This window comes from Ranitomeya imitator, chromosome 3 (genome assembly GCF_032444005.1).
Source record: "Ranitomeya imitator isolate aRanImi1 chromosome 3, aRanImi1.pri, whole genome shotgun sequence".
Classification (NCBI taxonomy): Eukaryota; Metazoa; Chordata; class Amphibia; order Anura; family Dendrobatidae; genus Ranitomeya; species Ranitomeya imitator.
The window spans coordinates 226950609-226966431 of NC_091284.1; the positions used below are offsets into that span (position 1 = coordinate 226950609).

At 45.1% G+C, this 15823-nt stretch overlaps 1 long non-coding RNA gene across 1 annotated transcript in view; it reads right to left on the bottom strand.

Annotated features, from left to right (window-relative positions):
• LOC138669603 (uncharacterized) overlaps positions 1-15550 on the bottom strand; it is a 95290-nt gene extending 79740 nt beyond the window's left edge. The window contains exon 1 of the long non-coding RNA XR_011319202.1: positions 15299-15550. This is a non-coding gene — a long non-coding RNA (uncharacterized lncRNA). The remainder of the gene's footprint in view (positions 1-15298) is intronic.
• Between the last annotated feature and the right edge of the window lie 273 nt (positions 15551-15823).

A 15823-nucleotide genomic window follows, 5' to 3' on the forward strand; every position in this document is an offset into this window, starting at 1 on the left:
ATATTTGGACAGAGACAACATTTTTCTAATTTTGGTTATAGATATTACCACAATGAATTTTAGACAAAACAATTCAGATACAGTTGAAGTTCAGTCTTTCAGCTTTCATTTGAGGGTATCCACATTAAAATTGGATGAAGGGTTTAGGAGTTTCAGCTCCTTAACATGTGCCACCCTGTTTTTAAAGGGACCAAAAGTAATTGGACAGATTCAATAATTTTAACTAAAATGTTCATTTTTAGTACTTGGTTGAAAACCCTTTGTTGGCAATGACTGCCTGAAGTCTTGAACTCATGGACATCACCAGACGCTGTGTTTCCTCCTTTTTGATGCTCTGCCAGGCCTTCACTGCGGTGGTTTTCAGTTGCTCTTTGTTTGTGGGCCTTTCTGTCTGAAGTTTAGTCTTTAACAAGTGAAATGCATGCTCAATTGGGTTGAGATCAGGTGACTGACTTGGCCATTCAAGAATATTCCACTTCTTTGCTTTAACAAACTCCTGGGTTGCTTTGGCTTTACGTTTTGGGTCATTGTCCATCTGTAGTATGAAATGACGACCAATCCGTTTTGCTGCATTTGGCTGGATCTGAGCACGCAGTATGGCTCTGAATACCTCAGAACTCATTCAGCTGCTTCTGTCCTGTGTCACATCATCAATAAACACTAGTGACCCAGTGCCACTGGCAGCCATGCATGCCCAAGCCATCACACTGCCTCCGCCGTGTTTTACAGATAATGTGGTATGCTTTGGATCAAGAGCTGTACCACGCCTTCGCCATACTTTTCTCTTTCCATCATTCTGGTAGAGGTTGATCTTGGTTTCATCTGTCCAAAGAATGTTCATCCAGAACTGTGCTGGCATTTTTAGATGTTTTTTAGCAAAGTCCAGTCTAGCCTTTCTATTCTTGATGCTTATGAGTGGCTTGCACCGTGCAGTGAACCCTCTGTATTTACTTTCATGCAGTCTTCTCTTTATGGTAGATTTGGATATTGATACACCTACCTCCTGGAGAGTGTTGGTCATTTGGTTGGCTGTTGTGAAGGGGTTTCTCTTCACTATGGAGATCATTCTGCGATCATCCACCACTGTTGTCTTCCGTGGGCGCCCAGGTCTTTTTGCATTAATGAGTTCACCAGTGCTTTCTTTCTTTCTCAGGATGTACCAAACTGTAGATTTTGCCACTCCTAATATTGTAGCAATTTCTCGGATGTTTTTTTTTCTGTTTTTGCAGCTTAAGGATGGCTTGTTTCACCTGTATGGAGAGCTCCTTTGACCGCATGTTTACTTCACAGCAAAACCTTCCAAATGCAAGAACCACACCTCAAATCAACTCCAGGCCTTTTATCTGCTTAATTGAGAATGATATAATGAAGGGATTGCCCACACCTGTCCATGAAATAGCCTTGGAGTCAATTGTCCAATTACTTATGGTCCCTTTAAAAACAGGGTGGCACATGTTAAGGAGCTGAAAATCCTAAACCCTTCATCCAATTTTAATGTGGATACCCTCAAATGAAAGCCAAGAGTCTGAACTTCAACTGCATCTAAATTGTTTTGTTTAAAATTCATTGTGGTAATGTCTGTAACTGAAATTAGAAAAATGTTGTCTTTGTCCAAATATATATGGACCTAACTGTACATATTATACCATTAGCATCGTTTTACCACACTCCCTCAATTATTCCCGTCCAGCCATGCCTGCCACAGCTTTTGAAAAAAAAACCATTCTATTCCTCTTATTATATATACTTCTTTCGAGCTGGACAGTATGATTCGCTTGTGCAATAAACTCTCGTTTGGTAGGAGGTTCCTCCCTAATCCAGTACCTTGCAATCACCTTTCTTGCAATGAACAATAATCTAGCAATTGCCATTTTGGGAGTTTCGTCTGCCAGGATTTCCTCCACATACCCAAGTATACAAACCACCGGATCCCTGGGGATCGAACACCCATAAATCACCCCGATCTGGTTCAGCACCACAACCCAGTACGTAAATAGTCTGGGACAAAGCCATATCATGTGCAGTATACCCGCCTGAGACTGGGAACATCTAGGGCACCCAGAATCAGCTCTCAACCCAGCTTTAAATAACATGTCAGGTGTCCTATAGGCCCTATTTATCACATACAGTTGTGACAAGCTCCCAGGTTCACTCATCGACAACCTGGGTACGTACTCTAAGATAGATTCCCACCTATCATCGTCTATTTCCCCCAATTCAGCCTCCCACTTCCCTCTGGCCCCAATAGGGTAATCTATTAGAAAGGTGTGTAGCAAATCACCATATACTTCAGATATTGCCCCCTTTGTTCCATTGTTATTTAGTATAAAGTCCAACATTAGATCCTTCTGAATCATTCTAGGCCCTCTCCTTTTTTGTGCCTGAAATGCGTGCTGAACCCGTCTGTATTGATACAACTTTAACCCTGGGAACCGAAATTCCTGCTGCAGCATATCAAAAGATTTAAGACTCCCATTATGAATCAACTGACCTATCAACCCAATGCCTTTTTCCCTCCACTCTCCCATTCCTTCCATATGATTGAATTCTTGAAAAGAGGGGTTATCCCAAATAGGTGAAAACTCTGTGAATCTCCCAACCCCCCTTATTCGTTTAAGCGTTTGCCACACCTTATGAATTAAATTTATGGTGTGGAGACAAGTTCCCAATTTCTTAAATAGTCCTGCTTCTAGACCCCGGCATAAGGGCCATACGCCAATAATATATTCCAGACTGCTATGACCCTGACCTTTCTCGAGCCCTGTCCCCCATCCCCTAAGATGCTGGCTCTGTGCAGACAAAAAATATAACCAGGGATTAGGCAGGGCAAGTCCCCCTTCATCTTTAGGTCTCTGCAGTATCTCCTGCCTAATTCTCGGACTCTTCCCACCCCACACCAACTCTCCAAATAATGATCTTAGTCTACGGAATCTGGTCCGTGGGATCCATACCGGGGAATTATGTAAAATATATAAAACCTGTGGCATCACAACCATCTTGAGGAGATTTACTCTACCCACCACCGACAAATGCAACTTATTCCAAGCTAAGATTTTGGCGCGTAATTTGGTTATTAGTGGCTCAAGATTAAGCTCCTCAAATTTCATTAAGGGGAGAGACACCTGGATCCCTAGATATTTAAATTGTGAAACCACCTTTAATTTTGTACTTTCTTCCACCTCCCTCGTACAATCCACTTCTCTATCCACCTGTAAAACACTTGATTTATCCCAGTTGATAATCAACCCTGAAATTTGCCCGAATCCTTCAATTAGTGATATTACATTTCTTAAGGGTTCCCCAGGACCCTCAAGAAAAAGCAAGATGTCGTCGGCATACAGAGCAACTTTTTCTTCCATTTTCCCATACACAAACCCCTTTACTGTCTGCGACCTTCTAATAGCCGCCGCCAGAGGCTCCACCGCTAGGGCAAACAGCAACGGAGACAACGGACACCCCTGCCGTGTACCACGAAACAGTTGAAAGCCTCAACGATACAAAAACTGGCGCAAACGCACAGCGAATCAGCACCGACCACAAGTAAGAAGCAGGTAATATTCCCCTCTCCAGTGACTCCTCAAAGACCCCCAACAACCTGGTCAGCAACTCCTCAGTAAGGGCACCATAGATTTCAACAGGGATGCCGTCAGCCCCCGGAGCCTTCCCCCCCCCCCCGCCATGGACCTCAAGGCACCCTCCAGCTCTTCCACCGTAAGCGGCCTAACTAATCTCTATCCTCAGCTTCTAGTCTAGGTAAATTTGCCTCATCTAGAAATCTGTCAATTTCTCCTTCTCTCTGCCCTGTATGTGAAGAATATAATTTGCTATAAAATCCCTTAAATCCTTCCAAGATTTGGGCCCCCTGTGTTGCAATACTACCATTCTCTAATTCTAGGGCATGTACATGTGTCGAATCCCGCTGCGCGGACGCCACCACTGAGAGAAGGTGACCCACCGTCTCTCCTTCCGCGTAAAAGGCCTCTCTTTGGAAAGCTCTCGCCCTCTCAGCTTTGCGTAAGTGTAATTTGTTTACCTCCTCCTGAGCCATCTTCATATGATTCATGGTGTCCTGTGAGCGCAAATTACTCAATGCAGCCTCCGCTGCCCTCAATTCCTCCAATATCACTTTGTCAGATTCCTTTGTTTGTGTTTTATGTCTAGATATCTCTTTAGATAATATCCCCCTCAAATAAGCCTTCATGGTATCCCAAACCACGTTTCGCTGCACTACCATCATTAAATTTAAAGAATTCCTTTATCTCTTGCCCGATCTTTCCCATGTCAAGAAGTACCCAGAAGGGGTTAATCTTCCAACCCAATTTAGCCATCTCCCCAAGACCTTCAATTTGCAGTGTTACTACCAATGGACTGTGATCCGACACTACTCTAGGCATATATTCCACCTCCTGCACCAACCTATCCATTCCTTCATTACCCAGGGCCATATCAATATGAGATAGATATCCATATGTCGCTGAATAACAGGAGAAACAGTATGTATCCGTATTACGAATTCTCCATAAGTCTTTCCATGCCACTTCTTTCAAATAACTACCGAACGCTGTCACATTCCCCTCCTTCCTCAACATAGCATGCTGCCCCTTATCCCAGTGATCATTAATAATATTGTTAACATCTCCTATTATGAGCAATGGAACTCCTCCCCACCTGCCAGATATATTTAGGATTTCCTGTAGTTTCTTCCCCGAGTATGGTGGAGGAATATACACTGACACAACACACATCAGTCTAGCGAATATCTTACACAACAGGAATACATACTGTCCATCACTATCTATTACCACCTCTACCTCCTCGAATGGTACGCTTGTATGCACAAGTATTGACACTCCTCTAGCATAGGCCGAGAATGTCGCATGATAAGACTTCATCACCCATCTTTTATGCAATATACCCGTTTTTTCCTTAACTAAATGAGTTTTTTGAAGGCATACCAGCGAGGGTCTCTGTTTCAAAATATACTGCAAAATAGCCTTTCGTTTTGTATCATTCGATAAACCCCTGATGTTCCAGCTCAAAATTTTTACTCTACCTCCCATCTTTTTGCATAATAGTAAAACATCTCCTCTTCCTTCCATTGGTCTCCCTTACCCCCCTAAACTGGGCCCGCCAACCCCAAACTCCTCCCAAAACCCTCATTATTATAAAATAAACCCTAACCTTACCCTTCCCTTCCCTCAATAACTTCCTCCCCCAAAACGTTATAACAATCAACGTATAATCTCCTACTCCCTCTCTGTATGAGAAGGGGGAAAGCACTATCGCAATCCCAGCAGTGGCTCAAAAGCCGATACCAACCACCAGTAGATTTTCCACTATCCTTCAGTCGTTCCTCCCCCCGCTCTTTAGAAACAGAATATATAAACAGTTGCGCCGCCGAACACAACCTTAGCTCACATGAACCACATCTCAGATTCCTCTGATAATATATCACAGTAAACCATCTACTCAATTTTCCCCCAAACTAGCACAATAGCCAGATGTCCACGTCTGATCCTCCTCAGCGGGTCTTTTCTGCTCCGATACGTTTTGCATTCAGATCCAGCCAATGTGACACTTCCTCAGGATTTTGAAAAAAGTGGACCCTTTCCATGGCCACCACACGTAATTTAGCCGGATACAGCATAGAATAGGCCAAACCCAGTTCATGTAAGCGTCTTTTAACCTCTCCGAACTTCATCCTGAGCTTCTGTACAATTGTAGAATAATCAGGGTATATAGATATTCGGTTGCCATCAATAGTTAATTCCTCCATATTCCTGGCCCTTCTTAGCAGAATGTCCCGGTCTCTGTAATTCAGGATTTTGGCTAGAAAGGTCCGTGGGGCGGAGCCAGGGGGCAGAGGTCTGGTCGGCACCCGGTGAGCTCTTTCAACCGCAAATAGTTTAGTGAGACTGTCCCCTCCAACCTTAGTTTTCAGCCATGTCTCGATAAAATCAGTGGGGTTATTTCCTTCCGCCTTTTCGGGCACCCCAATAATTCTCAAGTTGCTCCTGCGCAAATGATTCTCCAAATCATCAGTTTTAAGCTCCAACTCCGCAATGCGCTGGACATATTTTTTCTCTCTCTTTGCCAGCTCAGCAATCTGATCTTCCGCACCTCCCACACGTTCCTCCAACAGTTCAACTCTCCCCTCCATTTTATGCATAGCTGAGCGAAAAGAGGCAACCTCCCCCTTCAGGTCATCCACCTGGACAGTTAGGGTTGTCAATGCAGTCTTGCAGAATAGTACTGCCTTCAGGGTCGGCTCCCAAGCCCCATCAGCACACACAGTCCCCATCTGTACAGCACATCCCGGGGTCAGCTCAGCTACCTCAGTCAGTGGAGCATTCCTCATAGCTGGTATAGTGATGGGTGTTATGGGGGATCCGCTCACCATCACCTCTATCTGTGGTGTTTCCCTGCTCTGCTGCAGATTTTAACAATTAGTGTGCTACCCTGATACATTTAAAAGTAACGTAGCCCTGGGTGGGCCCCTCAGAGCTCGGGGCCGGGTGGCCACACTCTCTGCTCCCAGTAGCTAGGCTACTGTCTCTAACCATTTCTGCATTGCCCAAATAGGTCTGTAATCCCTGGGCCATTTTTCATTTTCGTTTCTTCCTTCCTTTCCTCCAAGAGCAATAACTTTTTTATATTTCCATCAATATAGCTGTGTGACGGCTTGTTTTTTGAAGGACAAGTTGGTCTTTTGCATGACACCATTGATTTTGCCATATACAGTAGTGCACTGGAATACGGGGAAAAAATTCCAAGTGCGGTGAAATTGCAAAAGAGTGCAATTCTCAATTTTTTTTTAATTTACCATGTTCCCTATACAGTAAAACTGATCTGGCAATAAGATTTTCCAGGTCAGTTCGAGTACACAAATACCAAACATGAATAGTTTATTTTTTATTCAAGAGGTAGAAAAATATTCTGACATTTGTACAAAAAAAGTTTTTGCTTTTGTCCGCACACGACTGTTAAAGGCACATGACAGCTGAGTAAATCAGTCGTCATGTGCAGGGAAAGATGCATGCTGAGTGTCGGAGCCCATATCTAAGTCATCAAAAAGTTAATTTATTTCAGTTCTTCAATTCAAAAAGTGAAACTCATGTATTATATAGAGTCATTACAAATAGAGTGATCTATGTCATGTGTTTATTTCTGTTAATGTTGATGATTATGGCTTGCAGCCAATGACCACCCAAAAGTTATTATCTCAGTAAATTTGAATAATTAAAAAAAACACCTGCAAAGGATTACTAACGTTTAAAAATGTCCCTTAAGGTACCGTCACACATAGCGACGCTGCAGCGATACCGACAACGATCCGGATCGCTGCAGCGTCGCTGTTTGGTCGCTGGAGAGCTGTCACACAGACAACTCTCCAGCGACCAACGATCCCGAGGTCCCCGGTAACCAGGGTAAACATCGGGTAACTAAGCGCAGGGCCGCGCTTAGCAACCCGATGTTTACCCTGGTTACCATCCTAAAAAGTAAAAAAACAAACGCTACATACTTACCTTCCGCTGTCTGTCCTCGGCGCTCTGCTTCTCTGGTCTGGCTGTGAGCACCGGGCAGCCAGAAAGCAGAGCGATGACGTCACCGCTCTGCTTTCCGGCTGACCGACGCTCACAGCCAGAGCAGGAGGAGAGCAGAGCACAGCGCTGGAGGACAGACAGCGGTAGGTAAGTATGTAGTGTTTGTTTTTTTACTTTTAGGATGGTAACCAGGGTAAACATCGGGTTACTAAGCGCGGCCCTGCGCTTAGTTACCCGATGTTTACCCTGGTTACCAGCGTGTCACACACGCCGATTCAGCGATGTCTACGGGGAGTCCAGCGACGAAATAAAGTTCTGGACTTTCTTCCCCGACCAGCGATCTCCCAGCAGGGGCCTGATCGCTGCTGCCTGTCACACTGGACGATATCGCTAGCGAGGACGCTGCAACGTCACGGATCGCTAGCGATATCGTCTAGTGTGACAGTACCTTTAGTCTGTTTCAGTAGACTCCACAATCACGGGGAAGACTGCTGACTTCACAGATATCCAGAAGGCAGTCATCGACACACTCCACAAGGAGAGTAAGCCACAAAAGGTCATTGCTAAAGAAGCTGGCTGTTCACAGAATGCTGTATCCAAGCATATTAATGGAAAGTTGAGTGGAAGGAAAAAGTGTGATAGAAAATGGTGCACAAGCAACTGGGATAACGGCAGCCTTGAAATGACTGTTAAGAAAAGGCCATTAAAAAATTGGGGGAGATTCACAAGGAGTGGACTGCTGCTGGAGTCAATGCTTCAAGAACCACCACACACAGACATATCAGGACATGGGCTACAAGCATCGCATTCCTTGTGTCAAGCCACTCATGACCAATAGACAACGCCAGAAGAATCTTACATGGGCCAAGGAGAAAAAGAACTGGACTGGACTGGACTGTTGCTCAGTGGTCCAAGGTGTTGTTTTCAGATGAAAGTAAATTTTGCATTTCGTTTGGAAATCAAGGTCCCAGAGTCTGGAGGAAGAGTGGAGAGGCCACAATCCAAGCTGCTTGAGGTATACAGTAGTGTGAAGTTTCCACAATCGGTGATGGTTTGGGGAGCCATGCCATCTGCTGGTGTAGGTCCACTGTGTTCTATCAAGACCAAAGTCAGTGCAGCCCTCTGCCGACAAGTTTTTTGGAGATGGAAATTTAATTCTCCAGCAGGACTTGGCACCTGCCATACTGCCAAAAGTACGAATCCCTGGTTTAAAAACAACAGTATCACTGTGCTTGATTGGCCAGCAAACTCGCCTGACCTTAACCCCTTAGAGCAGGGGTCCCCAACTCCAGTCCTCAAGGCCCACAAACATGTCATGTTTTCAGGATTTCCTTAATCTTGCCCAGGTAATAATTGCATCACCTGTGCAATGCAAAGGAAATCCTGAAAACATGACCTGTTGGTGGGCCTTGAGGACTGGAGTTGGGGACCCCTGCCTTAGAGTATCTATGGGGTATTGTCAAGAGGAAGATAAGAGACACCAGACCCAATAATGCAGATGAGCTGAAGGCTGCTATCAAAGCAACCTGGGCTTTGATAACACCTCAGCAGTGCCACAGGCTGATCACCTCCATGCCACGCTACATTGATGCAGTAATTATTATTATTTATTGTTATAGCGCCATTTATTCCATAGCGCTTTACATGTAAGGAGGGCTATACATAATAAAAACAAGTACAATAATCTTAAACAATACAAGTCATAACTGGTACAGGAGGAGAGAGGACCCTGCCCGCGAAGGCTCACAATCTACAAGTAATTGATGCAAAAGGAGCCCCGAACAAGTATTGAGCACATTAACTGAACATACATTTTAGTAGGCCAACATTTCGGATTTTAAAATAACTTTTCAAGCTGGTGTTATAAAGTATTCTAATTTACTGAGATAATGACTTTTGGGTTTTCATTGGCTGTAAGCCATAATCATCAACATTAACCCCTTCACGACCCAGCCTATTTTGACCTTAAAGACCTTGCCGTTTTTTGCAATTCTGACCAGTGTCCCTTTATGAGGTAATAACTCAGGAACGCTTCAACGGATCCTAGCGGTTCTGAGATTGTTTTTTTGTGACATATTGGGCTTCATGTTAGTGGTAAATTTAGGGCAATAAATTCTGCGTTTATTTGTGATAAAAACGGAAATTTGGCGAAAATTTTGAAAATTTCGCAATTTTCACATTTTGAATGTTTATTCTGTTAAACCAGAGAGATATGTGACACAAAATAGTTAATAAATAACATTTCCCACATGTTTACTTTACATCAGCACAATTTTGGAAACAAAATTTTTTTTTGTTAGGAAGTTATAAGGGTTAAAATTTGACCAGCGATTTGTCATTTTTACAACGAAATTTACAAAACCATTTTTTTTAGGGACCACCTCACATTTGAAGTCAGTTTGAGGGGTCTATATGGCTGAAAATACCCAAAAGTGACACCATTCTAAAAACTGCACCCCTCTAGGTACTCAAAACCACATTCAAGAAGTTTATTAACCCTTCAGGTGCTTCACAGCAGCAGAAGCAACATGGAAGGAAAAAATGAACATTTAACTTTTTAGTCACAAAAATTATCTTTTAGCAACAATTTTTTTATTTTCCCAATGGTAAAAGGAGAAACTGAACCACGAAAGTTGTTGTGCAATTTGTCCTGAGTACGCTGATACCTCATATGTGGGGGTAAACCACTGTTTGGGCGCACGGCAGGGCTTGGAAGGGAAGGAGCGCCATTTGACTTTTTGAATCAAAAATGGGCTCCACTCTTTAGCGGACACCATGTCACGTTTGGAGAGCCCCCGTGTGCCTAAAAATTGGAGCTCCCCCACAAGTGACCCCATTTTGGAAACTAGACGCCCCAAGGAACTTATCTAGATGCATAGTGAGCACTTTGAACCCCCAGGTGCTTCACAAATTGATCCGTAAAAATGAAAAAGTACTTTTTTTTCACAAAAAAATTCTTTTAGCCTCAATTTTTTCATTTTCACATGGGCAACAGGATAAAATGGATCCTAAAATGTGTTGGGCAATTTCTCCTGAGTACGCCGATACCTCATATGTGGGGGTAAACCACTGTTTGGGCACATGGTAAGGCTCGGAAGGGAAGGAGCGCCATTTGACTTTTTGAATGAAAAATTATTTCCATCGTTAGCGGACACCATGTCGCGTTTGGAGAGCTCCTGTGTGCCTAAACATTGGCGCTCCCCCACAAGTGACCCCATTTTGGAAACTAGACCCCCCAATGAACTTATTTAGATGCCTAGTGAGCACTTTAAACCCTCAGGTGCTTCACAAATTGATCTGTAAAAATGAAACAGTACTTTTTTTTCACAAAAAAATTCTTTTCGCCTCAATTTTTTCATTTTCACATGGGCAGTAGGATAAAATGGATCATAAAATTTGTTGGGCAATTTCTCCCGAGTACGCCGATACCTCATATGTGGGGGTAAACCACTGTTTGGGCACACGGCAGGGCTCGGAAGGGAAGGCGCGCCTTTTGACTTTTTGAATGGAAAATTAGCTCCAATTGTTAGCGGACACCATGTCGCGTTTGGAGAGCCCCTGTGTGCCTATGCATTGGAGCTCCCCCACAAGTGACCCCATTTTGGAAACTAGACCCCCCAAGGAACTTATCTAGATGCATATTGAGCACTTTAAACCCCCAGGTGCTTCACAGAAGTTTATAACGCAGAGCCATGAAAATAAAAAATAATTTTTCTTTCCTCAAAAATGATTTTTTAGCCTGGAATCTCCTATTTTGCCAAGGATAATAGGAGAAATTGGACCCCAAATATTGTTGTCCAGTTTGTCCTGAGTACGCTGATACCCCATATGTGGGGGTAAACCACTGTTTGGACGCACGGCAGGGCTCGGAAAGGGATGGCACGCCATTTGGCTTTTTAAATGGAAATTTAGCTCCAATCATTAGCGGACACCATGTCACGTTTGGAGAGCCCCTGTGTGCCTAAACATTGGAGATCCCCCAGAAATGACCCCATTTTGGAAACTAGACCCCCAAAGGAACTAATCTAGATGTGTGGTGAGGACTTTGAACCCCCAAGTGCTTCACAGAAGTTTATAACGCAGAGCCATGAAAATAAAAATAAAAAATTATTTTCTCAAAAATGATCTTTTAGCCTGCAATTTTTTATTTTACAAAGGGTAACAGGAGAAATTTGACCCCAAAAGTTGTCCAGTTTCTCCTGAGTACGCTGATACCCCATATGTGGGGGTAAACCACTGTTTGGGCACATGCCGGGGCTCGGAAGTGAAGTAGTGACATTTTGAAATGCAGACTTTGATGGAATGCTCTGTGGGCGTCACGTTGCGTTTGCAGAGCCCCTGATGTGGCTTAACAGTAGAAACCCCCCACAAGTGACCCCATTTTGGAAACTAGACCCCGAAAGGAACTTATCTAGATGTGTGGTGAGCACTTTGAACCCCCAAGTGCTTCATAGAAGTTTATAATGCAGAGCCGTGAAAATAATAAATACATTTTCTTTCCTCAAAAATAATTATTTAGCCCAGAATTTTTTAATTTTCCCAAGGGTAACAGGAGAAATTTGACCCCAATATTTGTTGTCCAGTTTCTCCTGAGTACGGTGATACCCCATATGTGGGGGTAAACTACTGTTTGGGCACATGCCGGGGCTCGGAATTGAAGTAGTGACGTTTTGAAATGCAGACTTTGATGGAATGCTCTGCGGGCGTCACGTTGCGTTTGCAGAGCCCCTGATGTGCCTAAACAGTAGAAACCCCCCACAAGTGACCCCATTTTAGAAACTAGACCCCGAAAGGAACTTATCTAGATGTGTGGTGAGCACTTTGAACCCCCAAGTGCTTCATAGAAGTTTATAATGCAGAGCCGTGAAAATAATAAATACGTTTTCTTTCCTCAAAAATAATTATTTAGCCCAGAATTTTTTATTTTCCCAAGGGTTACAGGAGAAATTGGACCCCAAAAGTTGTTGTCCAGTTTCTCCTGAGTACGCCGATACCCCATGTGTGGGGGTAAACCACTGTTTGGGCACACGTCGGGGCTCAGAAGGGAAGTAGTGACTTTTGAAATGCAGACTTTGATGGAATGGTCTGCGGGCGTCACATTGCGTTTGCAGAGCCCCTGGTGTGCCTAAACAGTAGAAACCCCCCACAAGTGACCCCATTTTAGAAACTAGACCCCCCAAGGAACTTATCTAGATATGTGGTGAGCACTTTGAACCCCCAAGTGCTTCACAGACGTTTACAACGCAGAGCCGTGAAAATAAAAAATCATTTTTCTTTCCTCAAAAATGATGTTTTAGCAAGCATTTCTTTATTTTCACAAGGGTAACAGGAGAAATTGGACCCCAGTAATTGTTGCGCAGTTTGTCCTGAGTATGCTGGTACCCCATATGTGGGGGTAAACCACTGTTTGGGTGCACGTCGGGGCTCGGAAGTGAGGGAGCACCATTTGACTTTTTGAATACAAGATTGGCTGGAATTAATGGTGGCGCCATGTTGCGTTTGGAGACCCCCTGATGTGCCTAAACAGTGGAAACCCCTCAATTCTAACTCCAACACTAACCCCAACACACCCCTAACCCTTATCCCAACTGTAGCCGTAACCCTAATCACAACCCTAACCCCAACACACCCGTAACCCCAACACACCCCTAACCCTAACCACAACCCTAATTCCAACCCAACCCTAGCCCTAAGGCTATGTGCCAACGTTGCGGATTCGTATGAGATTTTTCAGCACCATTTTTGAAAAATCCGCGGGTAAAAGGCACTGCGTTTTACCTGCGGATTTACCGCGGATTTCCAGTGTTTTTTGTTCGGATTTCACCTGTGGATTCCTATTGAGGAACAGGTGTAAAACGCTGCGGAATCCGCACAAAGAATTGACATGCTGCGGAAAATACAACGCAGCGTTCCCGTGCGGTATTTTCCGCACCATGGGCACAGCGGATTTGGCTTTCCATATGTTTACATGGTACTGTAAACCTGATGGAGCTCTGCTGCGGATCCGCAGCGGCCAATCCGCACCGTGTGCACATAGCCTAATTCTAAAGGTATGTGCACACGCTGCGGAAAACGCTGCGGATCCGCAGCAGTTTCCCATGAGTTTACAGTTCAATGTAAACCTACGGGAAACAAAAATCGCTGTACACATGCTGCAGAAAAACTGCACGGAAACGGAGTGGTTTACATTCCGCAGCATGTCATTTCTTTCTGCGGATTCCGCAGCGGTTTTACAACTGCTCAAATAGAAAATCGCTGTTGTAAAACCGCAGTGAAATGCGCAGAAAAAACATGGTAAATCCGCCATAAATCCGCAGCGGTTTAGCACTGCGGATTTATCAAATCCGCAGCGGAAAAATCCGCAGAGGAACAGAATACGTGTGCACATACCGAAACCCTAACCCTAGCCCTAACCCTAACCCTACCCCTAGCCCTAGCCCTAACCCTAACCCTAACCCTACCCCTAACCCTACCCCTACCCCTAACCCTACCCCTAACCCTAACCCTACCCCTAACCCTACCCCTAACCCTAACCCTAGTTCTTACCCCAACCTTAGTGGAAAAAAAATAAAAAATATTTTTTTTATTGTCCCTACCTATGGGGGTGACAAAGGGGGGGGGGTCATTTACTTTTTTTTTTTTATTTTGATCACTGAGATATAATCTATCTCAGTGATCAAAATTCACTCTGGAACGAATCTGCCGGCCGGCAGATTTGGCGGGCGCACTGCACATGCGCCCGCCATTTTGGAAGATGGCGGCGCCCAGGAAAGAAGACGGACGGTCCCCGGGAGGCCAGGTAAGTATAAGGGGGGGGGAGGTCAGGGCACGGGGGGGGGGGGGGCGTCGGAGCACGGGGGGGTGGACCGGAACACGGGGGGGTGGATTGGAGCACGGAGTGGGGGATCGCTGTGCGGGCGGGTGGATCGGAGCACGGGGGGGGGGAATCGCTGTGTGTGGGGGGGGGGATTGGAGTGCGGGGGGGTTTGATTGGAGCACGGGGGGTGTGATTGGAGCACGGGGGGAGCGGGCAGGAGGACGGGGGAGCGGAGCACAGGACCGAGGGGAGCAGACCGCAGATCGGGGGGCTGGGGGGGCGATCGGAGGAGTGGAGTGGGTGCACATTAGTGTGTCCAGCCATGGCCGATGATATTGCAGCATCGGCCATGGCTGGATTGTAATATTTCACCATTTTTTTAGGTGAAATATTACAAATCGCTCTGATTGGCAGTTTCACTTTCAACAGCCAATCAGAGCGATCGTAGCCACGAGGGGGTGAAGCCACCCCCCCTGGGCTAAACTACCACTCCCCCTGTCCCTGCAGATCGGGTGAAATGGGAGTTAACCCTTTCACCCGATCTGCAGGGACGCGATCTTTCCATGACGCATATGCTGCGTCATGGGTCGGAATGGCACCGACTTTCATGACGCAGCGTATGCGTCAAAGGTCGGGAAGGGGTTAACAGAAATAAACACTTGAAATAGATTACTCTGTTTGTAATGACTCTATAAGAACTGAAATAAATTATTTTTTTGATGATATTCTAATTTAGCACCTGTACATTAAAAGTTATATCTTAATAGCATTCTTCTTGCTACAATCACATAGATACTTTTATAAAATAAAATTAGTGTTCTTGATGTTGATCCAGTTGATTGAAACTCAAGATCAGGAGCCAAAAATTTGCTCTGTTAGGGCAAACTGGTTATTGCGTTATGGTGGTACCTGTTATGACCTCTGCTGCTCCCCTTACCTTCTCCGGCGTCCTGGCATGCTGCTGTGTGTCTTCTGCGGTCCCCTGGTCCGGCGCTGCTCACTCTGCTTCGGCGTCCTGGCGTGCTGCTCATCAGGAGCCTCGCCGTGTCCCTCGGGCTCCTCCTGTTCCGCTGTCAATTCCTGGATCTCGGTGCTCGCTGGAACCCCCTAGCTTTCTTAGGACACGGCCACGCTCTGTTCCACCAATTCATGCAGCTGACACTTCCTGACTTGGTACCGCCGCTCAGCCAATAGCTGGGAGGCGCTGGGTATATTAGGCAGCCTCCTCTTTTAGGAGGTGCCTGATTATGTTGTTAGTTTCTCATTCACACTCAAGTCTTTCTCGTGTCGTGTTGTGCTTTAGTCTTGTATTAGTCTTATCTTGCTTTGCCTTTGTTTTCTCCACAGTGCTGTCCGCTGCCTGCGCCCTCTGGTGGTCCCCGCTTCCTGCTTCATCTGTCCAGCCTCTCCTACTAATCTTAGGATCCTTTTCTCACTCCTCTGGTCCCCTGACTCCCACGCC